This window comes from Protomyctophum bolini, assembly GCF_963924005.1.
Source record: "Protomyctophum bolini genome assembly, chromosome: 16".
In the NCBI taxonomy this organism is placed as follows: Eukaryota; Metazoa; Chordata; class Actinopteri; order Myctophiformes; family Myctophidae; genus Protomyctophum; species Protomyctophum bolini.
Window position 1 is genome coordinate 31,190,270 of NC_137877.1, and position 23,762 is coordinate 31,214,031.

Consider the following 23,762-nt stretch of genomic DNA (forward strand, 5'->3'; position numbering starts at 1 on the left):
GAAAAGATACGGCAGGGACCCCCATGAGAGAAGATTTATATGGATTTAGCAGTGATTCTCAACCCGTCTAACTTTCCAGGACCCTCAATTTGACATGCAATAGTCTGATTGATTGAAATATTTATTTGAATGGGGGTCTACGGACATAGCCATACTCTATCAGTCTTCCAGCCAGAAATAATTTGACCTATCCACTACATCGTGTCGAGCTAAACTACAAATAGGGTTGTCTGAAAGCCTTGGCTTTGCTTACAGTCCAAAGCAAGGTTCTATGAAATTGTCTGATGTAGAATAGCCCCCGTACCCATGAGTAGGCTAATTAAAGTAATATGTGAAAGAAGGTTTGTTAGGAATGGCTTTAATATGATTTAAGGGTCGGTGACCGTAGATCGCATTTACTATGAAAACCTGCATCTCCTGTCCGTTAGTCACACCATGCCTCCATATATGGTCATGCCTCGTGACATCACACCTCCATATATGGTCACGCCTTGTGACATAACGCCTCGCCTTGTTACATGTCGCTCCACCATATATGGCCATCTCCATATATGAAGATCCTGACACTGACCTCATCTAACCCTGGATAACCATACATGGAGAAGACTGGATCATCACCTAGATCTGCATATATGGAGCCGGCCAGCAACTCTACATCTGACCTCAAGCCCTTAGATCTCCATATATGGAGCTAACCTGTTCTGACATTCCATAATGTTGATCTTCCCCCTCCCGTCCTTCCTGTTCTGACATTCCATATGTCAATCTGACCTCATCAAACCCTGTACACTCAAGACACGCTCCGTATATGGCCAGTACAGAATTAATTCCATATGTTGATTCCCCCCCCCCCCCCAAACGCTCACCCAGCAGTTTGCCGTCACCCAAGTGGATGCGTGCTTCTTGCCCTCAGTCTAAATCTAATAAGCAAAAGCTCTCACTATACAGACAGTGAATGATCATTCATTGCAACTTCTCTATGTTGAGGTATTATAAATATCTATGTTTCACCCAAAAAGAAAAACTATAGAATAAATGTATACTGTATGCATGTTCAAATAGTTTTCTTTGCAGTAGTCGTGGCATTAAAAAAATATATTATATTCCCTTAAAGTTAATGTCCTGTGTGTATTAGATACAATTATTGACGTGTAGCCTATATTTTATGCTACTTGTGTTCATCCAGTCATTTTAATAAAATATCATGCACTGTAGCTGCGATGCTATGAGAGCCAGGGTACTAATTTGTGGTGTGTCAGTTCCTCACAGTGCAAGTGCAGTGAGGCCAGATTTCTCTCAACCTTCAATTCAAACTCATCCCATACAGCCAGACTACAAAAGCACTTTCCTGGTGCTCAGGAGCACACGGCAGTGAATTGTGGATATTTCTAATCAGTCTGCTGTCAGTCTAAGTGTCAGGTAAACACAAACGTTAGGAAAAACCATAAACCTTTCAGCCATGTCTGTCTTATTCCAGCAGGTCTCTTACTACTCTATAGTGTATACACTTATAGTTTCATTAGATAGATAGTCCACTGGTTCTTAAGCTTATGTATGATTCATGATGACTATCTTTTATGTATTTGATGTATTACCATGTTTGTTCTTGTTTACTGTAAATCTCTCTGGATTAAGAGCGTCTGCTAAATGCCTAAATTGTAAATTCTATGAAACGATTTCCACAAAGACCTCCAAGTTGAACGGAAAGTCAAATATCCTTATACCAAATACTAACGCCAAATCTGACATTCTGGAGGAAAGTGGCCTACACAAGACACTAATTACCAGAACATTTGTCTTCAGATTCCTCCTCTGAATTTTAAGATTAATTTATATTCCATCACACAACTGTAGTATACCGTAGGGACTATAAATTAGGCTTCAGTTCCACTCAATTCAATTCAATTCAATTCAAAGGAGCTTTAAGTATACAGTTGGAGGGTGTACAGCATTTTGTAAACAGAGCTATGTCACATTGCATCGTTATGTACATATAACAAGATATAAAGCTCACTCACTGCAGTTCTAGACAGGGAAAATCAGATTATATTGACTGACCTGAGGGACCTGTTAAGATTCTAGAACAATTACCCAGTGGGTGTGAGGCAGCAATGCAGACCCCAGAACAGCCACACTGGTTTGCCTTCATGCACTCAAATTCAACAGTTGTGCAAACAATGCTTGGTTGGATGTGTCAGTCAATGTTCACATGATAGGCCTTTGTGTAGTTTTTGGGGTGGTCAAAATGAGAGAATGATATGGTCTCAAAGAGCACTTGCGGGCAAAGTCCCCCCTTTACTGTACATATTATTTATTATTTATAACCGTTTATATGATGTTTTTGCATGGTATTGTATATATGTGTATGTAATTAAATGTTTAAATGAATTGAATATGAAGGACCCCAATGGAAACAACTACAAGCCATAGTGCTTTCTAAATATTCTAATCAATCACTCAATTATGTCATGTTGTATATAGAATTAAGGTTTAATCTATGTAACTCTGTTAGACATTCAGTGCAATGCCTCATGTTGTGCTGCGCTATGAATACACATAGGCAGTGTGTAGAAATGCTGTACTCACACAGGTGACCAAGTCTGAAATAAAGTAATCCTTTACTGTAATTGTGGCAATAATTTCATAGCAGTGATAACTGTGACTAATAAATGCAGCAGAGCAAAGTGAAAACTTAAATTAGTCAATCTCTTTGGGTAAATTACACACTGCTTACTAAGACTCCTTTCAAACCTATATGAGTGATTTTTGATCATTCCAGTACATCTACAATTGAGCATAGTATTCAACAAACAATATTTATATAACAACCCATTGCAACAGTTTCATTGTAATCCAAAATAGGGATAATTTCCTCCTCATCCGTAATGATATGATACAATGTGTCTATGATAGCCATGGAATTTCCCAACACAAATCCTTTGTGTATAGTTATGGCTCTGAAAGAATACCATTGGTTATTTATGTTTATTTGTCATAACTCATGAATATATTTTTTGTAATTCTCAAAGTTCTTTGGTGTGCATGTGATTTACAATAGCAGGCCTTGTCCTTTTATGTGTACTTTTTTAAGGCAGACTTTCTGTATGCCAATCTTGGTCTGGTGCCATTGTGGTTTGCCTCTGGGCAGAATGGCACCGCATGATTGATGATGCTGACAGAAGATTTGCACCAACAGACAATCTTGCAGTTCTATAACTTCATAAGCTACTGTTTAAAACCAGATAATGTGTTTGGATTTGTATAACAGCTATTTATTATGTTTTGTCCCACAACATCAGGACACTTATATGAAAAAGGGCATCTAATGGGATCATTTCTGGGTCTTTTTTAGCTAGCTTGTGGATCTTAGAGTCTGAAACTGCCTACTTATGACATGATTAAAGAACAAGAGGACTCTTGTGGTATATTGTCCCAATAGAACACATACATGGTTCTAAATAGCTTTATTACTGTTCACAGAAAAGATTTACTGTCACTTTATGAAAAACAAAATACTCAGACCCAGACCACTGGGAAAAACTTGTCAATCCCAGTGCCTAAAAACTTCAGCAGATGAATGATCTTCAACGTGGGGTTTCTAAGTTGGCCAACACCACAATTCTCGCCCAAGAAGAATGCAAAAACAGCTTTGTCTCAAGCCTCCATTGTGCTCTCCAGAGGATTCGCATGGTTTCACTTAGCCAACACTCATCTTAAAATGTCCCAGTTGCTGTACGGAATAAGAATAACACACAGCATAAACTAACAATGGAAGCATGTGCTTGATATTGGAGTGTGTCTCCTCCGGCCTTAATGTTGTTTGATTCAGGTGTGATGTCTATCATCTAGCCTTCCTCTTATCAAATCATTAAGAGTGCTATTCTGCATCTGTCCTCAAATCATCTTCAAGACTGTAATCCAATTTTTCATACCAAACACTATGTTTGGAGTACTGGCAAAGCCTCTACTCCATTAATACATCGTCACCTTCTTAAACTAATGGCCTAACTAAGTACCGGTAATTAAAACTGATCCAAAACAAAACTATATGAAATACATTGCTTAATCATCTCAGCAAATTTGTTTATAACAATTTATGACAATATTAATATAAAAATAACAAATAGAATTAAATAGGATTAAACTTGATTTAGGCCAATTTACCTGACTCTTACTCTAAGTCACAAAACCATGTGACCATGTGACTTAGGCTAAAACATTACCTATTTTGGCCTGAGTCACTCATGATATAGGACATTTTACTAAAAGGGGTGGGATCAGAATTTTCCTTTTCAATTAGACTTTGACAATTTTACCAGAAGTGGCCAGTGTCATGAGGAGCTGACTTAGGGGAAAAAAATCATTTTCCTCAAAGAATGACGTAGGCCATTAGTTTAAGGTGACGACATCCTTTCTAAAGATGTACAGGTATACAGTAGATATATCGCCCATTATTTGACTTTTTAAACAGCTTTATGCAATGATGCAACGCATGATGCGTCTCAATTTGTAACCTATATCGGGCATTTCATCATAAGAGAAGTTTTATGTCAAAAATAAATAGCAGATCTACTTGTTTTTGAATTGTCTATTTTCTAACAGCTTTAATCAAATCAATCTTTTTCAAATGGATCCCTCACTTTTAGATAAAATATTAGTCAAAGTATTTGTAGCTGCCCTCGAATTGTGAAATAATCAGATGTGGATGGTCTCAACGGGTGTAATTTATTCGTCTTCAGGTACAGAAGAAGATCACTGGTACACCGTGAAAACTATAAAATTGAATAAATAAATACTTTTAGAATCATACATTTCATAGTTTCACGCACCACAATAATCATAGTTTCGCTCACAATAAAGCAGTGCATTAGATTCATCACTTCAGTATACGATAAACAATAAAAATGTTCATTTAAAGGTCAATTATAAATAATGCAGTGATACAATAACTAAGCACCATAACCAAGATTCCAGAGACCAAACGAAATACCACAACAAAATACAATAGACCATAAATTAAATCATGAACTCAAATGAAACAAACAAACACTGCTGTACCTCGCTCTGCTTATCGAGGGTGCTAAGGGTTGGAAGGCCACCTTGAGCTTCACACAGGAAGCACAGCAAACAGGCACTGTGTCACCAAACAATCAGTACTGTGATCTGTGGGTTGAAGGTCCACATATTGTATACTGAAGCTACAACAATTTCAATAATGTCGAGTCAACTGGGCAAACATGAAGTTGCAAACATATCCTACCATGTGGCTCTGCTGCTAGAAACACTGCATCTTTCCCTGTCACTCTGGCTGAGTGTGGTGAGTGGTTCTGATGTGAGTGAAGCTAACAGGCTTCAGCTAGATATGTGTTGGTAACAGGAAGTGTCAAAATAAAGGTAAACCAGAATGAGCAAGGTAAATAATAAATTAACTTCAAACTAAAGAAAACATTGGAGTTAAACCCAAGTGTCACAGGCACTTACAGTATTAATAATATAATTGTTGGGCTCGGACTCTCCAAAATCTCTAGTATGCAGTACTTGTCACCATCCCAAAACTTGTATTCAATCATTTTGTTCTCATAGGCCATTTTGTGCCGTATTAGATTTAGACAAGATATTCAACTATGGTTAGTGGGCACTTTATGTACAGCTGTGTGCTCCATCAGCATAAACACTTCACAAACACTTACACACACAGTTGGCCTATAGAGGTGAGTAAAACACTTCTCCAGCCCAGATAATTCTGAACCGTTTTCTTTCAGATTCAACTTCTGTTGAGTTACCGTGTTCACAATGCCATAAAATGAAGGCTTTTGTGAAAGAGTGTTGAAATGTCTTTCTTTGTACAGTATATAGACACTTTCCTTCTACTTCTGTGATGTAAGTGAGCAAACTGTAAACATTACAAGGCATAATCTTACTGCGTTTGATGATTGTTTGGGGGTAAGGATACAGTACAATAACAACGCACATATTCATCGGCCGTGAATGGATACAGCGATTTAGATTTCCACGACCAAAATAATATGACTGGAATGGAAAGGTTAATTCAAACATAATACAAATGATCATTCCAACTGGCAATTTCTCTGGCATGGATAATCAGCATCACACACTTTACCCTTCTAAAATAAGCATCGCTTTACAGATACAATTGTAGTTGTCGCCTGTCTGCTAAAGCCACTGTCAGATGGGCCTTTCTAATTCTCTAATCAGTGGCGGGCAGGACTCCTATCACCGTCCCCATGCAGCGCTTCACTCAATACAGACATCCCCAAACACACACGGCCTGGTTTTGTCAAATGTTTTATTGAGTGTAGACATCTGGGCTACTGTAAAACATGCATTATCTGTAGAAGGGGGAGAGGAGCAGGTGGCATTGTTCCCGCTGTCAGCTGTGTCACTGCTGGCACCAGTGATGGAGATTAATGAAGTATCTGGAGAGTAATACGCTTCTTCAAATGCTGCTACATTTTGGAGTGGGTCTGATCCTGATCTTAAATAGCAAAGCTGTCAGGTTTTAGTGAACCTGTGTTTTGGTAAAGGCACTGGAGTGGAGTGGTCGATTTGAGAGTGCAGCTAGAGCACAATGCTCTAGGACAGAAAAACAAACGAGACAGTGGGTGACTTTGGCTGGGGTGACCTGACAGAGAGCAATCTACTGTAAATTACAAACAAAGACAATTGATACCAAGGCAGTACATTCCAGTATGCGCGCTGACAGGCCGCTCTCGCATCACCTCTTCTTCGTTGCATTGAATTTGAAAAAGATTCCCCGCTGCCTGTAAGATGGCAAAGAGAATTCAAAATTAGAGCCTTATTAAATGAATAAACAAATAAAGAATTGAAAAGTGTAGTATTAATTCATGTAAACATTATATTCTCATAGTCATACATAAAGAAAACTCTGTCTCTCTTTCTCACACATACACCTGTGTGTGTGTGTGTGTGTGTGTGTGTGTGTGTGTGTGTGTGTGTGTGTGTGTGTGTACTAGCACGCAATCTCTCTCACACACACACACACACACACACACACACACACACACACACACACACACACACACACACACACACACACACACACACACACACACACACACACACACACACACACACACACACACACACACACACACACACACACATACACGTTCCTCAAGGTCTACATTCCCAATCCAAGGGAGTATGTTCATTTATTTTTTCGTCATTTCCATCTCAGTTAATTTAATTAGTAAAGTCTTTGATTCCGATCGCATCATAGTTCTCAAGGAAACTGTTTATCCTATGCAAGATGTTATTTCTTTTTTCTCTCACAAAATTAAACAAAATAATAATAATAATTGACTTGAAGTGCTAATATGGACAGGTTTATGCATTCTGGTTCTGCACAGCGCACATTAATTAGAAAAAAATCAATGCCCCTTTAAAGGCTCAGGAGACTATTTAATCCAAGCTCAATACCACCAGGAACACTGGTTGGAGAGAGACAGGGGGGAAAAAAATCAATGGCTATTTGTGGTTGCCGAGTATGTATTAAACCAGACACGTCTAACTGGTTCATTTGCACTTGAAAGCAGCCATCTGGAGGAGCATGCTTGGCTTAAGCAGATATGATTACTAATAATGTGATATCCCCATACACTGGTCCTATTCAGACAGCCTATTCCCACAACTGTCATTAAATAGCATGGGCCTTAATGCCACAGTCAGAAGCGCTCCATGTTCCTATGAGGCCCCAAAAGGGAAAAGATTATAAAGAGAGCATGCAGTAAGGATCTAACACTCAGATCTCAACCTTGGATAACAATGATGCAACCTCCTGCCCCAGTATCACCCTGAATCCACCCCACTCACCCCCCAGGGACCGACACATTTTACCCTCTGCTGCCAGTTTATGAAGAGAGGGGACAATACATTGGCAATGAATTAAATGTATAAAAAATAAAGAATACCGTTTAGGAGGCTTAGATAGTTAAAAAGGGTTTGAGTGTTGTCACAATACTTCCATTTCAGATTTGTGCTTCCAATGGCATATTGTTGATCTGGTGTGGTGTGTAGCCTTCAGTGGATTAAAAATGTGAGTGGGAAGTTGTTGTCGACGGTGATATCACCACTGCTGATTAGTTACACATAGCAGGTCTGAATCCATGCCAGCTGACTTCACGTGATTCAAAGCGACAAAAGGATTTTGGTTCTGCCAATAGGAAGTGAAACCTAATGAATTAATACATTGCAAAGTAAAAACTTTAAAGTCAAATTAATGCAATACCAGAAACGTTATCCCTGCAGGCAAAGGTGCATGGTACTAACTGAAATCAGTTATTATATTTGACAGGTGCTGTGCATGTGTAAAGGCACAGACCATTTAAAAAGGTCTAAACTCTAAACAAACGTTGGCAGTTATATAAAAAAGATATGCAAGTCACATATCTGTACCGCTCATCCATGAAACAGTCCTTATTTAAAGAATGTCACACTATATTTAACTTGTCTCTTTATATCACTGTCACATGCCCATGGTGGGGATTTGGCAACAAAGAGCGCTAAGCCAACTATAGATCTGCTAAATGTCTGTAGAAGTGAAGACGAACTACCTGAGAGACCAGGCTGAGCTATGACCAAGACCTACCATGTGCCAGACACAATGTGATAAAGATATGCACAGCTGGAACACAATGGCAGTGTTTAGAGCCAGAATCAGTTGGCTTGTCAGTGTTGGTCCTGGAGTGTGTGCAGTAATTTCTTCCCCTGAGTAAAGGTGAAGAGTGGTTTGCAGTGGGAGCTGTGTGGTGACTGTCAGCTCCACTGATCACAGGAGACTTCCCCTCGTCTCCACTCGCACCCCGATGGCTCACCTTGACAGCGTTCTCGCTGCCTTCCTCTTTAAAATCCTGGAATTTCATTACTTCTGCCATAATGAAGCCCTTCTCAAAGTCCGTATGGATCTTCCCTGCAGCCTGTGGAGCCTTAGTTCCTTTCTGTCACAGGGAAGGGAAAGAGAGGACATGTAAGGCAAATGAATTGTTTTGGAGAAGATGGATTACAGCGAGCGAATGACAGTGTTTGATAGGGGGAACAGCGACGTGAGCATCACTAGGGGGTGTGCTGGGTCAGGGGTGTTCCTGACTCGGTCCTGATTTCTGGATAGCTCTCCACTCGGCTGTGCCCTGCCAGGGCAGCCTGGAGTCCGATAAGGACCCGGCACCTGCTATCAATGCTTTCTGATTCCCATTCCTTGGTGGTATTGATTTGTGTCCAAGCAATCTTGCCTCATTGTGGGTTTCTGCTCTGCTCTGCGATCATAACAGCAGAGCTAGTGTTGCAGTGAACAGCCAGTAGTGGTATTGACCTCACTGCACCACACCTTACTTTGAAATGCCCAAAGTTTGGCGATGCTAAAATGTACACTCAATAACGCATTGTTGTGGTAGATAGGCCGGGTGCCATAAAGCACACAAAATACCAGAGAACAAGCTGTTTTTCATGACTTTAAATTGACTTGGAACGGAGGGTTATGATTCTATTTTTATTTTAATGTACAATTTAAATGTGCCCTCCGTCGCCATGGGTTGACAGTGAAAAATACAAAATGATTTCAGATGCCATTTCAAAGAGGACAAAATAACATTTTAACAGTGTCATAAATTCTTTGTAAATTCAATTCCATTTAGCACCAGAAGTCACACTGGTGAGTGATAAAATGTGCAATTTATATGCATTGAAATAATGCTGGAGGGAAATGACAAATGACCCAAACAAGTGACACGGTCTCTCTGTATCATTATGACTCCTGCCTGTCGACCTGCTCCCTCTCTCTCTCTGCTCTGCAGCACTGTGCTCAGGAACTGTTGAGCGGTTTTAATTATGTATATAATCAGGCTGGGGTCAACATATTTCATGCCAAAAGAATGATGTGTATTTAATGACTCCAATACATTACCATCCCCATGCAATCTCATTGACGGAGTGCTTGTGAGTTTAACTACCATTAATCAGCATCAAGGTTTGTCTATCTGGAGAAAAATAGATTAGGGGAGGGATTTTTTTTTTTTTAAATATGGTGCATTACAAGAGATCCACATTGTCCTAGTTAAGAACTATATGCAGAGAAGTCTGATAGATAATGGTCACCTCGAAGCTGCCTAATAAAGCATGGTAAAGGACTTAGGACCACAACATTACCGAGTGTAGTTTTTACAATGCAAGATGTATTGGCTTAATATAGTTACTCACTGATGCTTACCTGACGAAATGCCTCTCACACACAATCAAGGCTAGCTGTAATCAGTTAAGTTGAGGAGGACAACCATGTTTGTAAGTAGAGCTTTTTAAGTGTGCCGGCACTTCCTTGCATATAGCAAGAACATTGCTCATGCTGGGACAAGTATGGCCCTAAAGACTATGATGCAACCTGAATAAAATGTAAAGTTTCCTAGCTGTAAAAAACAACAGCAGTGATCTCATCTTTTCTTCTCACTCACATAATTGTCTTTAAAAGTGATAGGCTTTTATAGTCCTCAAGGATCAAGGTCCCTACATAGGCAGATATTCTCTTTCAGGAATGTGTCAGTGACTCAGTGCATCTGTGAGTCGTTAGAATATATAAAATACATAAACTTAATATAAAATAATCAATGTTTAGATTATTTGGATTTAGGTTCAAAATCAATACGTTGATGTATTACAATTATTGAGCAAAGTACAGAATGTATAGTGGCCAAAGTACAGGATGTATGTATGCTCTCTGTCGAGCTACTGATACAAAAGTGATTTTTAATTGATACATTGCTTTAAATTTTAAACTGTTCTAATGGCATTCATAGTCAACTTTTGTCTTTTTCCTATACTACCTTGTTTTAGAGTGTAATTAATGCATTGATCTACAGTCAGTGTCCAGATCCTAGTGTTAAACTATCAGCCATATAGTCTCCCACCACAGTTCCAGAGGTTACACAGGGTCAGTTCAGCAAACTATTATTTACATTGATCTCTATAGTAAAATGACCTAAGTGATATAACTTAAGGTTTAAACTTTGTAATGAATGATTCACAAGCCAAGAGCCCGTACATTGGAACTATTCATTCCACACTGCTAAATTAGTAGAGATTCAGATTCAGTCTGTCCTAGAGATGAAATCCAACTAAGATGTAGTATGATGCAAGGGGGATGAAAATAAAGTTTTAATAGCTGACTGTGTGTACTTTAATTAACTGACGATATGGTCCGATCTGGTCTGCAGGACTGTGCTAACAGCAACAAGAACAGTAATACTGGATGTACAGTAATGGTAATAAATAAATAAATAATAATACTAATAATAATGTAATTAAAAGTTACAATCAAGATTAATCAGATCAATAAAAAGGCACACGATGAATCTCTTTAGCAGCAGTGTGTGTGTGTGTGTGTGTGTGTGTGTGTGTGTGTGTGTGTGTGTGTGTGTGTGTGTGTGTGTGTGTGTGTGTGTGTGAATGCATGTGTGCGTGCGTGTGCGTGTGCGTGTGCGTGTGTGTGTGTGTGTGTGTGTGTGTGTGTGTGTGTGTGTGTGTGGGGCATCTCTAGTTTGGGCATGTTATTATTGGAAGATTTCTCAAAAATAGCCAGTGGTTTAAATAATAACAGGAATATGACAATAAATCTTCTGTGTTTTCTTTTTGTCCTGTCGTTTTAATGTTGTCATGACGTTGATCTTCCAGGGAGTCCGAAAAATAATGTAACAAGCCATTCATTCTAAACTGATATCACGACATAATGCTAGGCCTATATGAACAACACACATGGTGCAACTCAAACACCAGAAAGTTTCATATGAATTTCTCATTCCTTCATTTCTTTCTTTCTTTCTTTCTTTCTTTCTTTCTTTTCTTTTTCTGTCTACCTGAGCCGTCCCTGTAGAACTCCTGCATGAACAATAGCAGCACGCCACGACAACATCTATATCGATGTAAATCCTGCGATCCTGTTGCACAAAGCCTTCGTCGTGCGGGGCCGGGCTCAGTAAACTGAGACACACACAGGGAGGTGGAGCCCCTCGGCGGGGGACCACAAACGGTCAAATGAAAAGCGACATCAATTTTGGCACAGACAGCCCGCCCGTCACACAGATTAGGCAGGCACAATGCACGGCCTCCTTATCTCCAGCGGCAGGAGGAGGTGCAGGCAGATCTGTGCAGGATGGAAACATTCTCATGGTCGTAATGGGCTAAAATCAATTGTTGCCCTCCTCAATCAATGTACCCCCACTTTCACTGTTCAGCAGCTCACCAGTAATTGAAGTTATCCTTGGCCTGTAATGACTAGCTAAGGCACAACCATGACAAAGTTGAAAGTGTGTGATATCAGCGAGAGTGCCAGCAGGGTGGAACGCTGGCCATGTGCATGTGTGTACATGGGTCCGTGTGCGTGTGTCTGACTGTATATACGTGTGTGTGTGTGTGTGTGTGTGTACTGTGCAGTGTGTGTGTGTGGGGGGGTGGTGTGTGTGCGGTTGTGTGCGGTTGTGTGTGTGCGTGCGTGTGAGAGAGAGTGCGTGCGAGAGTGTACGTATATGTGTGTGCACAAGCAGCGTCTGGTCCTTACTCGAATGGTCCATGCACGGACCTCATCTGGTCCAGCAGTGAAGAAGTATTCAAGCTGAAGAGTTGAGTCTTAATGATCTTGGACAGGATACTGGTGGAAGGAGGAAGACATAGGTATAGGAAATTAAAGTTTACACGGAGAAATCCTAAATTACAGTAAGATTTAAGCGGTTCTTTATCAGTAAGAATTATTCACAGTCTCAAGTTCAGTTCAGTGGCAAGGCCCCATTCATTCCAATATAAACTCATTAAATTAATAAGATGGGTCACTTCGTTTCGCATAGGACATTCAATTCTCCGATGAGTCCTTTTGATTAATTGGAAAGCTTACAGACTCATTTAGCACTTTTACGAATTCAACCCAACGCCTCGCTCTGTGCCTGGAGAGAGAGAAAAAATATCTGCTGTCACAATTTCTTTCTCTCCATAGAGGTTTTCACAGGAGAACAATAAACCCAAAATGCCCAAGTTATAATTATACCTGCCAATGACAGATGACAGTTAAAAACTTAATTTAGAGGAAAACCCTTTGACTGAGTTGTTCCGTAAAGAGAGGGATCCTTTGCTTTATAATGGTAATTACTCTGCCATTTATTATTCTATCAGCACACGCAATTAAAGGAGTGCGTGGAGGACACGGTTGATAATAAAGTGCGGGGAGACTGAATGCTAATTAACCTCTGCGTCTTGTGCTCCATGCAGTACGTGTGACTCTCCTCTTCACTCGGGTCCTGTAGATGGCTCTCCATGCCGCTGCTGAAGGGGATGACCACGGCCCCGGGGTCGTGACAATCCACCCACTCCTTGATTTTCACCAACCTGGCAACACACAGCAGCAGCCAGCCACACAGCGCTTTATAGAGAAACTTGACTGACACTGAAAGTGTGTTATCTCTGGGCTGATGCATATTCATGAAAGCGGCAGAACATATGAATGTTTACCGCACCGTTAACAGGAGATTGCTTTTCAAAGGTTGGGAATTTTGTTTATGAAAAGTTTCACTTTCTCATTTGTGTTCTCTTTAAGCTTTCCAACTAAGAATTGTTTAATGTACGTGTTGTAATTATTACATGCATTTACAAGCTATTACTGATATTCTGGGTTAGTGCGCCTACCACACATGGTCTAATGCAGTTGTTCCCAAACGTTTTAGCCTGTGACTAGATAAGATGTTTGCCCGGGACCCAAACGAGTGAAAATAGCTGATCTACAAGTACACAATGCGTTGCTTTGTGCCGCGTTGTGAGCTTGTAGATCAGCTAGTTTCACTACTTCTTAAACATTTGATTTCTAATTTATGGATTTTATGAAAGTACTGACACAAAATATGTAATTTTGATATTAATTCATGAAAATATTAGCTTTTTGGAGAATGTTTTTTGAAAATGTTTTGAAATAATAATAATTAAAAACAGAATGTAGGAAACAAAAAAATAAAAGGGACCCATAAAAATTGGTCAGCGAACCAACCTTGGGTCCCGACCCAGTGTTTGGGAACCAGTGCTCTAATGCATGACTGCGAGTCCCCGGTTCAACACCTGGCCAGGCCAGCCTAACCAATTGCTGCATCAATTGGTTAGCTTCTGTGTACTCACTCGCTGTTTGCCGTCTCTCTCCACTGCAAATATCGATAAGCGCTAAAAAGCCGGTATCGATGGTGCTCGCGATTTCATCATTATAGAGGTTACTCTGCACAGTAAATAGCCTCAACGATACCATAACAAACAGTCAGGATTTTATTTTTCTGGCAGCTAGTCTCCAGCCAGACAATTACCATGAGGCCAAAAGGAAGTGCAAATAAAATTACACAATATGTGTAATATTCCCACTTATAAATGTCTTTCCTTTAGCCCTTTGAGGTTTCTTTTTTTCATTTTTTTTCTTTACTTTAAACTTTTCCCCCCTTCCAATCCAGCAGGACACCTGACATTGCAGACAAAGATATCCTCACAGTTAATGGTAACTCTCAGTCAGAACAATATAAGGGGGTCAGGGCAATTATGAGATTAGCCCCACACGCTTTCAGGCCGGGATTGGACCATTCTCAAAGAACAGCATCGCACAAATCCATTTTCACACGGCAGGCCTGACAGAGCTCCCAGGCTGGATTGATTCTAAAGAGTCCCCGTCATTATCTGTAATCCTGGTTTCCTATTTAAAGTCCATAAGAAATCAAAGACTGGGAGGTACCTCAATACCACATCTCCTCCAATAACAATGTCACGGCTTCATCACCTACAACAGCACTTCTAGAAAATGATTGTCAATATATACTATTAGACAGGGACTCTTTAGGCAAACGTCATTTTACTTGTACAGGCCCGGGTACCTCTTCCAGCACAAGCTGCAACAAATTATAATACTATGGGGTAAACCAAGTGCTTCATAAGACAGAGTTTCTGTCTTTTCAGTAAACAACTATTAAGGATCATAATCTAAAATGTCCCACTCTGTTGGTCTTATATATGCAGAGCTAAGTTTTGACAGCTGCTGCCTGCAATACACTGCTTGCCAAATCTCATATCTCACAAAAGGACAAAAAATATATAATAATAAAAAACAGAGACAAATCTAATACATTTAGTCAAAACTGAAAACTTGAAAGCGGAGGAGATAACTGGCTCTCCAAGAGGGGAAAGGAATCCAATCTGAGATAATAACAGCTGTAGTTTGTCACTTTTAGGAGCATAGCTGTCTATTCGGTGGCATGTTATTTGCATTCCTCAGGTATCGCGTTCTCTACAGGCGACTGAATAATGATTCACAAATCACTCTCCCCACACCAGTCAAGGGCTGTGATCCCGTGAATAGACCATTGTACCTGAGACTGTAATTGGTGAAGACTTGACAGAGCTGAGCCGAGCCAGCCAAGTAACAAAGAGGCTCTTGGTAGAAGGCTGAGGAATGATTTTAATAATGCGAAGGCGAGATGGAGAACGTGAGCAGTAAATGAGCATGGGGGTCTCCAGGTCCTTGCACTGAGTGACACGGGACCAGACAAACACCTTGCCAGAGGAACATGATACACCCCCTTCCCTCAACTCCGGAAACAAAGCACTGTCAATTAAGAGCTTTGATGCTCCGTCAACATGACTTCCAAAACCAATTCAGTTAGGCCTCACTACTGTCTAGTCATGCCACTTTGCAATTTGTATTTATATACCTCTTCCAATTATGTGTATGAAATTGTGAGTGGGACTATAAAATTACATAAAATGTAAAACCTACTGCAGATCTATTTATTTATTCATTTTAGCAATGCATGAATTCCTGAATAATGAATTGGAACCATTATTGAGCATGCTCCTCTTTGGGCATTAGAGGCTTGACCAGTGTCCCACCAAAAATCTGATCGAGACAAACTCATTTCCTTCTATGATGCCAGAAATAAAATACATTATTATTATTTAAAAAAATGTAGTACACAGTAAAGTCTTCTATGTCAATTTGTGTGTATTTAGAGTCCAATTAATTAAATTATTGATACAAAAATACATTTTACTGTGTATGTATTACTGTGGGTATAGTATGAACTTGAGCGAATATATCGCGTTTGTATACATTATGTATCATCTGCATTATGAAATTACCTGACATTATTATATTCTAATTTATAGAGAAAGAATATGTTTGCTTTATGTATTTTGCATTAAAAGGATGTCCAAGTAACCAAAAATCCACACAGAAACGTATGTGTGTCTGTGTGCACGCGCAGTCACGCACATGCACGTCTTGTCACTCTTCCATTATGTCCCATGTCCCAGCATCAAGTGCCATCTCTCACCACTCTGTTAATAGAAAGATTCAGCACTTTCTGGTCTACATATTCTCTGAACAAATGATGCCTGAAATTTTTATTCTTTTTGTAATGGAATTCCAATGGCCTTTGCTGCAAATCTAGTGGAAATTTTTGCATATCAAGTGGGAAAAATTAAATGTTAACCACGTTTTAATGTGATTAAGGGTGACAGGGACATTATTTCTGCTAATCATTCACCAGCTTAAAAGGCTCAAACAAGACGAAGGAACAAGCCATGTTTGTGCTGCTTTTTTACTGGTCTCAATTCAGGGAGGAAAGAATATTTCAAAACTAATACAATTAGCCATTTCCTTTAAAGCATTATTATCTACACATTTAAGAGTAATTATTAAGCGTATTCTAAAAAGTCATGAGTTGAAGCTATATGCATTTGTCTGTTTCAATCACTACTGAATCAGTTTATTTTACCACCAGAAAAATGGCTTTAGTGAGCAGCTTGTAAGATTTTACGCCTACAGCACTTATCAAGTCCAATTAAAAGCACAATATATGGGGGAATAATGACAACCAATCAAAAACAAAAGGAGCTTCCACAACAGAGTGGGTTTGAATGGAGACGTCCCACAGGGCCCACCCTCTGGGGCTTGTCTATTTGTCTTTTTTGTGTGGGAATCCTGAAGGGGGAATAATTCCTGTGTTTCCGCATGCCTGGGGCTACCCTAGGCTTTTTCCTTTTTTTTTTTACAGAGCTTTGATCTGCTTAAACGACTCCGGAGGAGGAAACAATGGGAGTTCCAGAAGTACAGGTGCAGATACCTGAGCCAATGACCTGAGCCTGCCACTGTCGTGTATTCATACAGGCAGGCTTTATCGTCGGTACTTAGCCAGGTAAGCCTGTAAAAGCTGTGGGACAAAACAGCCCAAGCGCCTCCACTCTGAGCACCTCCTTTCAGATGCAATTGAATGCTGACAGGCCCAAGGAGTAATCCACTACCAGCCTCACCCTCTCTCCCGAATTCATTACTGACCCGCCCGCACAGGTGGACAGTCAGGCAGCCAAAATAACCGTCTCAGCACCTGAACTGGGTTCAGCCCTGTGTGATGGAGCCACTTCATTATCTTGGCATCCACTGGCTGGCATTGCTAGGCACCAAGTCGTCAAGTACTAAACCTGTGGGGGGGGGGGGTTACTCGGGTGTCCCCGTTAGTTGCTGTGGCATACAGTGTCCTGACCCCCTCCTCCTCTTGCCTTCCTTCGGTGGAAGGAGACAGAAATGAGAGGTATGAGCTCATGGTGGCTTTTGAGGCTGGGAAGTCGGGGGCTCTGTGGGACGCTTTTCATCCTCCCAGTGGTGAGCTCCTGAGAGGACCTGAGTGCAGACGCTGCATGCTCCCTGTGGCCACTGCATGCCGGAGAGAGGCAGCACGCACGCACGCACGCACGCACACACACACACACACACACACACACACACACACACACACACACACACACACACACACACACACACACACACACACACACCTCTCAAGTCTAGATCACTGATTCCCAAACACTGCGTCTGGACCCATTTGGGGGATTTTTATGGGTCCCATTATTTTTGGAAATAAATAAATTCCATAATTAAAATGTTTAAGAAGTAGTCAAAATAGACAATCTACAAGCTCACAACACAGCGCTAAGCGGCGCGTTGTGAGCTTGTAGACCAGCTATTTTCACTAGTTTGGGTCACGGGCAAACGTCTAACTTCTGTTTTGGGTCTCGAGCTAAAAGGTTTGGGAACCACTGCTCCAGACAGAGGCAGTAGCACACACACACACACACACACACACACACACACACACACACACACACACACACACACACATGAATGAACGAACAACGCACGAGCACAAACAGAGGTACACATTATCGTGCACAGTCATTTGCTGACACCCACACATTCACAAGTGTCCTGCAGTGTACACGAACAGACACACATGCAAACACATGCATGAGCGTACGCAGACTACGCACACTATTGCCAATATTGTGAACTTCTTTCGCTCTTCACGCATAATGGGAGGCTTTAAATAAGTGCATCCTCTCTCAAACACACCTTAAGAAGTCATGCTAGCAGGCCTTTTTTTAACAACTTTCTTTGTCTTCTGGTGCACCCACTACTTTTCCAAAGACAGAATCCTTGACACAAGCTAAAATCATTCACATGGACATAATAATTCTCACTTTTGGCATCATGGCGACAGTAGAGGACACATCATCCTATAGTGGCTATGTATAATGCCCTAGTTATTAGGGCAGTAGGAAGTATACAGGCCTTAAGTGGTTCAACTAGGGCCTAGTTTAACCACTTAAGGACAGGCCTATATACTGTATACCTCCAACTATAGGACAAAAATAAAATAGCTGCTCTACAAGCTCACATGACACTTTATGAGCTTGTTGATCTGTTACTAGAAGCACCGGTCAAGGGAAATAATAATAAAAAAGGTGTAACACAGAAACCTGTGGCCTGTAGAATGATGTTACCATAGGTGTGTGTCACTGTTTGATGAGGCAAAAGAGTGCAAATGATGCGATTTATATTATACACATATTGTACAGTTGTACAATATGTGAAGACATTGAGGGCAGCCGCAGGATAATAAGCCTAGAACCGTGGCAATGAATAGTCTGTGGCCAATATGATGAGGAGGCCCAATTATGTGGAGGCAAGTGGAATGCTGGTAAGCCCTTGCAACCAGACACCATGTCGACCCAATTCTGATTCTGTTAGTGGGATGGATACTAATTAAAAAGGGAAACATTTTGAATATTTTTTAAAGTTTGCCCAAAATTGGAATGCCTTGTTGGTTAATGTGTTTAAGTATTGTTCATGTTGAGGAAAAGGTTAAAAGAAATGGAAAAGAAAGAGTGGACAATCATCAGGAATGACAATGGCACCCCAGAAGTACATGCTACATCACCCAAAATAATTCTCTATGTGGGGTATTCGTGCTGTCATTCATTGCAGTTGACTGGAAGAGAGGAAGAGAGGAAGGTTAAGGGTTGTGTGTGTGTGTGTGTGTGTGTGTGTGTGTGTGTGTGTGTGTGTGTGTGTGTGTGTGTGAGAGAGAGAGAAACAGAGTGAGAGCGAAGAGAGAGAGAGAGACAGAGAGGGAGGGAGAGAGAGAGATAGAGAGGCGGTAGTCATCAAGATGTGACAATTGTGACAAGAGCAGGCAAAGTGTAGCGCAGCAGAATGCCGCATGGAATTCTCCATCTCTCCTTTTTGCCAGGGTGACAGCTTAATGTCTACCACATGCAATATTTATTCTCATGGTGTGTCAGACTGTCTAGCTGTCCAACGGAGTACAAAGAATGTCACTTATTAGAATAAAAGCAGCAGGAAGGTAATCAAGGACATATGTAACATCAGCCAATCATGCCCCCGCCCCCTCTCCAATCCTGCATCCTTACACCCATTCATAACAATTCGACAAGCTTTCAGGGGCTGTATGTAGGCACAACTAAATGTATTTATTTATCTCATTAGAGCTGGCAGGCTGCAGGACACGTGCAACATGACACTTGTGACATGCGCAATTTTTATAACAACCTGGCCACAAAGATAGCAAACAGCCCAACTCAACAGAGCCAAAACGTATCATTAGCCAGACTTGAAACTCTGATATTTGTTTTTGTTCTGGATGCTCACCTGATAAAATCGTATATAGCCTGTATAAATGAGGTTAAATCCTTCCCACAGCCATGGCCCCAATCCTTCTGTTTCACACCTTGATCCTGTCTCTGCAGAATTAAGCAGAAATGCTGAACAATAAATCATCTTTAAAAAATAAAAGCTTGTACTTGCTGGAAGATGCACAGACAAACAATAAACCATGACTTTGTTTGATCCTGTATGAATTGGTCTCAGTACACAGTAAAATCCTTAATTTCAATTATATTTTCCTTTTTTTTCTTACCATTACGTATGCGTTGAACATTAGCATCCTGGAACTGGCCTTGATCATCATCATTTTTCGACCGCGGTCGAGATCATGGATTTGAAGGATTTCACAATGCCACATCAGACTTCCCGATTTTTCATTGCCATCCGCAGTTCCTGCTTACTGATGCATGTGTCCCATCGGAAAACGACAGTTTTCTACCTCTGGTCTGCTTTGAGGCAGGATTCCAGAGAAGGGAAGATATGACCTCATGATCAGCTCTGTAGCAGTGGCCGGCAAACGGTGTTCTTCTGGATCACACTAGTGAAGAAACATGGGGATTCGGGGAAGGAAGCCATATATTAGAGTCAATGGGTGGTTCTTCCAACCGAGATATTTTGCGCTCTCATTAGAAGGCGGGTCTAAGTGCCATCCAGCTGTTTCTCTAATTTCTTTGTAAGTGTCCTTATCTCGGAGCCATAGAGTAGAATCTGGTCGGCGGTCGTCCTAAATATGTTTTACTTACTAAGCTGGGATGACCAGATCTTATGAATGTCATTGCAGGCTGACCAGGGCCATACCCTTCCTAGTTTTAAAGTCCTTTTGGCAAGATATATACAGTATATGAACTCAAATACTTGTAGTCATCAACCTGTTTCAAATGAGTATTGTTTTGTTTTGAACTTTTGATAACGTTGTTATTGTTGGATTTGTATTTGGGGGAGCTGCTATCTTGCTATCTTGCAGGATCATTATAGGCTACTATAGCAACAAAAAGCTACTGCTTTGTTATTTATGATTTTAAAAAAAGGCCTGTGAGGCTGTGACACTCCTAAGTCAGGGTCAGGACACAGCAAAGCCATCAAGGCTGTGTCACATCCCCTCCAAATCCACATAGTGACAGGATGACGTGTGACATGTCAACAGCATCCTTTCATTACCTGGACTGGGGGACAGTCAATAACGAGACTAGTGATCCAACAGGACTTTATTAGCGACATCTGGTTCCGTTTTACTATACAGCCTCTCCTGTTGTTCTCGCTTGCTGAACATCTAGCTAAAGGCTTCCATTAGGACGGGCTGTGGGCAGCAGGATGCATGTCTTTCCATGGGAAAGTGTTTCTCAGGATCCCACACTGCACAAGACGAGAGTGGACGAGGAGCAGGCGATTGTATATCTCCCATATGGCTTTGAAAAGCGAACCGTGACTCCCTAGACGGCAGTTCCTAAAGAACTTGCATGGAGCCAGTGGTTTTAAACTCAATAAAGTTTCAGTTCTGTTTATGGGAATTATGGTTTGGAGTAGCAGGAGAGAGCTGCAGCGAATGCTTTCATGAAAGGGTTCCCAGCGAAGCATTATAGTCTACCCCCGCAGTGGGTCGTCCCTGAAGGGGCATTCCCCTGCAGTGGGTCTACTGTCCCTCTACTGTCTACTGGCCTGGACATTTATCCAAATGATCAAACATGAAAGAAAATAAATATCATCATTTATTAATACATTTATCAAAAGAAAAAACTAAAGGTAAAATAGAAGTACCTATTGAAGCCGAGCAAATCTACTCATTAATGTGGAGAAGAATATTAAATATATCATCAGTTGTGCCGATTAGTGATTTGACATAGTTTTGTCAGAGCAGCAGCATTATTGGCTTAGGAATGGAACAAAAATGGCAGGTATATGCTCCTGTATTTTAACATCAGTTATTATGGTGGTATTTGGAGATACAACGAGATGTACTCAAACCAAGTGCTAACAGTGCTGTCTTGTAGAATTGCCAGCAAACACATAACATCATAGAGCTCTGTGAGAGTCAATGGGAAACAAATGTGGCAGGAGATCTTCCCAAATTAGCCCATCCCAGACACATTTAGTGGGATTAATTGAGGGTGAAAATTTTACGACAGTTTTTCTCAGAAGCGTTCACAGAAAAAAATAATAATCTTAGCACTGGCTGGGAAAGTAACTGTGATCTGTAATTAGTTCTAGGAATCTTGTAAGCATTCAGCCTGAGCTTAAATGTAAAGACAAGACAAGATGCAAATAACAAATATCTATTGAGAAGTATGTCATTTTAAGGAGTGATTTCACATTCGAGGCATAGATGTATTGCCCCACACACACACACACACACACACACACACACACACACACACACACACACACACACACACACACACACACACACACACACACACACACACACACACACACACACACACACACACACACACACACACACACACACACACACACACACACACACACACACACACACACACACACACACACACACACACACACACGGCATCCAGCCAGGTGTTCGTATACACTCACTGGAAGAAGAGACTGGCAGAGGCACTCATAGACAGGTCACGCTTACCGGTTTCCTTAAAGGTCAACACACCTACTTAAGAGGCTCCAATTTACTTTTAAAGCACATTATCAAAGGAATGGGGAAAAACAACTTCCCTGCGAATCAGGATGATTCTCTGGCATGTCTGTTGCATTTACAAAACATGACCGCTCTTAGTTCTCTGGTGAGGATGGGCAGGAATCATACATAGTTTGATTTGATATCACATCTGATCAAACATATTAAAAGGTTTATAAAGACAGAGGACATGAGCTTGTAAGATTACTCATTGCCCCCCTGACAAGTGAAAACACGCTAATACAAGGCGGACAACATCCATCACATCATCATCAGTGGTGGCGTAATGATCCTCTCCCAAACTCACACACCAACTATGCGGCACAGACAAAAGTCTTCAAGGCAGCCAACTGACGCCGAGAGAGTGAGAGAGAGAGAGAGAGAGAGAGAGGAGAAAGCCTCTTGATAGACTCTTGTAGATGCCATTCCCTATCACGCAATGCCTCTCAGTCATAAACACATGACAAACGCGGCCTTAATCATTTTTTACGAGCGGGGATGTGCAGGGGGGGCAGCGCATGGCTGGAGGGGCAGAGGGGAGCAGTGAGCAGCAGGCGGCCTCCTCTGCACAGAGGAGAGGGCCGTGCGGTAAAGTCTCCTCTGGAACATCACTCGGCCAGCATGCCTTTGATCTCCACACCGCAATTACGCCAGCATCCAAATGAGCATGGAGTCGCCTCCGACGCAGACTTCAAACATGCACATGGACGCATTCTCATACACGTACACGGCACTGTATATAGGATTGGAGCCATGTGCTCCTCTCAACAGTAAATGATGTACTGTCTCCAGCAGTGAACCTGGGGATGAAAGGGGGCCCTGGTCCTTCTCTGATCCCTCCATTAATGATGGCTTGCTAAACCCCAATACATTCTTGTTTAAACGAGGTCAACTTGGTATGTAGTGGCGCCTGCACTCTAAACAAGAGGGTACACACAATGGACATTATTTTGTTTTGAAACTTCAGTAAGTCTGATAAGGCTCCTGATATCAACTGTGCCTGATATGGTTAGATCAGGGAGTCTCAATCCCTTTCAGCTTGAGACCCAAAACCGAAAT

The 23,762-nt window shown here is 41.2% G+C and overlaps 1 protein-coding gene and 1 pseudogene across 2 annotated transcripts in view; one reads left to right on the forward strand and one right to left on the reverse strand.

Moving 5' to 3' along the window:
* cdca7a (cell division cycle associated 7a) overlaps positions 1–23,762 on the forward strand; it is a 238,982-nt gene that overhangs the window by 101,095 nt on the left and 114,125 nt on the right. The gene's annotated exons all lie outside the window — the stretch shown is intronic.
* The window catches only part of LOC308330689 (obg-like ATPase 1), a 43,146-nt pseudogene continuing 26,012 nt past the window's right edge, over positions 6,629–23,762 (reverse strand). The window contains exons 8-11 of the transcript XR_013966237.1: positions 13,258–13,398; positions 12,581–12,670; positions 8,856–8,978; positions 6,629–6,782 (exon numbers count right to left, since the gene is read on the reverse strand). The product of XR_013966237.1 is annotated as an obg-like ATPase 1 (transcript). The remainder of the gene's footprint in view (positions 6,783–8,855; positions 8,979–12,580; positions 12,671–13,257; positions 13,399–23,762) is intronic.